Below are 2,599 nucleotides of genomic sequence, written 5' to 3' on the forward strand. Positions count from 1 at the left end.
AGATATGAAATACTCATAAATAAGCCTAACAAAATGTAATGCTTATGTGCTTAAAACTATAAAACATTTCTCCAGTGGGATTTGACGGCATGATACCTCACAGAAAGTTCTCCACTCCCAGACATGGGTCCCTCGGCTTCCTGCCTTGAAAGCACAATTGCAGGCATTGTGGGAAGGTGAAGAGTTTCCCTAAGGATGACCCTTCAAAGCTGGTCCACCTCACAGCCTTCTTGAGATACAAGGTTGGCATGACCCACATCGTGAGGGGAAGTCAATAGGCCAGGATCCAAGGTGAGTACGAAGGAGGTGGTAGAGGCTGTGGCCATTGTGGAGACAACCACCCACAATGGTGGTTGTGGGCATTGTGGGATATGGGGAAACCCTTCGAGGCATCTGGACTTTCAAGACCATCTTTGCTGAGCACATCAGCAGTGAGTGCAAAAGGCGTTTCTATAAGAACTGACATAAATCTAAGAAGAAGCCCTTTACCAAGTACTGCAAGAAACGGCAGAAAGAGGATGGCAAAAAGCAGGTGTAGAAGGACTTCAGCAGCATGAAGAAGTACTGCCAAGTCATCCGCGTCATTGCCCACACCCAGATACGCCTGCTTCCTCTGCACCAGAAAGCCCACCTGATGGAGATCTAGGTGAACAGAGGCACTGTGGCCGAGAAGCTGGACTGGGCCCAGAAGAGGCTCGAGCAGCAGGTACCTGTGAACCAAGTGTTTGGGCAAGATGAGATGATCAAAGTCATCGGGGTGACCAAGGGCAAAGGCTACAAAGGGGTCACCAGTTGTTGGCACACCAAGAAGCTGCCCCACAAGACCCACCAAGGCTTATGCAAGGTGGCCTGTATTGGGGCATGGCATCTTGCCCATGTGGCCTTCTCTGTGGCACACGCTGGTCAGAAAGGCTACCATCATGGCACTGAGATCAACAAGAAGATCTATAAGATCGGCCAGGGCTACCCTATCATGGACGGCAAACTGATCAAGAACAATGCCTCCATTGACTATGACCTGTCTGACAAGAGCATCAACTCTCTGGGTGGCTTTGTCCACTGTGGCAAAGTGACCAATGACTTTGTCATGCTGAAAGGCTATGTGGTGGGAACCAAGAAGCAAGTGCTCACCCTCTGCAAGTCCTTGCTGGTCCAGACCAAATGGCAGGCTCTGGAGAAGACTGACCTTAAGTTCATTGACACCACCTCCAACTTTGGCCATTGCCACTTCCAGACCATGAAGAAGAAAGCATTCATGAGACCACTCAAGAAAGACCAAATTGCAAAGGAAGAAGGAGCTTAATGCCAGGAACAGATTTTGCACTTGGTGGGGTCTCAATAAAAATTATTTTCCACTGAAAAAAATTAATAAATACAAATAAAACATTTCTGTGAGAAATCTAGAAAGATCTAAGTAAGAGGAGAGATATACAGTGATCATACATTACAAAACAATATATTAAGATATCAAATTTCCTGATAGGAATCAAGACATTCTCAGTCAAAATTCCATCAGGCTGTTTTATTTTCATAAAGGTTATCAAGCTAATTATAAATTTTATATGAAAAAATCAAAGAACCTGGAATTATGCAAACAACTTTAAGGAAAATAGAATTCAAGGTATTTTACTATTTAATTTTAAGGCTTACAAGTCTATAATTATCAAGTCTGTGTGGCATTGATAAAAGGACAGACATAGAGATTTATGGAACAAAATAAAGAATCCAGAAATAGACATGGATCTATATGTCCCATTGATTTCTTTGACAAATTGCCAATATAATTCACTGGGACAGGATAGTCTTTTGAAAAATGTTGCTGGGAAATGTATGGATCTCTATTAATAAATGAACCTTGAACCATACATCAAACCACATATAAAAATTAATTAAAAATATATAATAACGTAAATGTAAAACTATAAAACTTCTAAAAGCAAACCTAGGGGAAAATATTCCTGAATTTTGACTATCCAAAGATATAGTGACTACGCAAGAATACAAACCATGAAAGAAAAGTAAACAATAAATAAGACATAATTAAAATTGAAAACTATAGTTCTTTAAAACACAATTTTACAAACATTAAAAAGCCACAAAGAGAAAATATTTGCCAAATACATATCTGATAAAAGACCTATACACAGAATTTAAAAAGAAAACTACAACTCAATATTGTATGTGGTAGCCCATTTGCATTGCAATAAAAGGAATACCTGAAGCAGGGTAATTTAGAAAGAAAAGGGGCTTCTTTGGCTCATGGTTTTGCAGGCTGTCCAAGAAGCATGGCACCAGTATGTGCTTCTGGTGAGGGCCTCAGGAAGCTTATGATCATGGTGAAAGGTGAAGAGGAGCCAGCATGTCACATGGTGAGAGAGGGAGCAAGAGAGAGAGGAGAGGCGCCACACTCGTTGAAATGACCAGATCTCGTGTGAACACAGAGTGAAAACTCACTCATTTCCACAAAGGAGGGCACCAAGCAATTCCTGAGGAGAGATATGCCCCCATGACCCCTACTAGGCCCCATCTTCAACATTAGAGGTCACACTTTAGCATGAGATTTGTAAGGGACAAAACATGCAAACCATACACTGTAGTA

At 41.6% G+C, this 2,599-nt stretch overlaps 1 pseudogene; it reads left to right on the forward strand.

Annotated features, from left to right (window-relative positions):
• Positions 1–526: 526 nt before the first annotated feature.
• LOC473764 (large ribosomal subunit protein uL3-like) lies at positions 527–1,358 on the forward strand (annotated as a pseudogene).
• The last annotated feature ends 1,241 nt before the right edge of the window (positions 1,359–2,599 follow it).

This window comes from Pan troglodytes, chromosome X, assembly GCF_028858775.2.
Source record: "Pan troglodytes isolate AG18354 chromosome X, NHGRI_mPanTro3-v2.0_pri, whole genome shotgun sequence".
NCBI classification, from domain to species: domain Eukaryota; kingdom Metazoa; phylum Chordata; class Mammalia; order Primates; family Hominidae; genus Pan; species Pan troglodytes.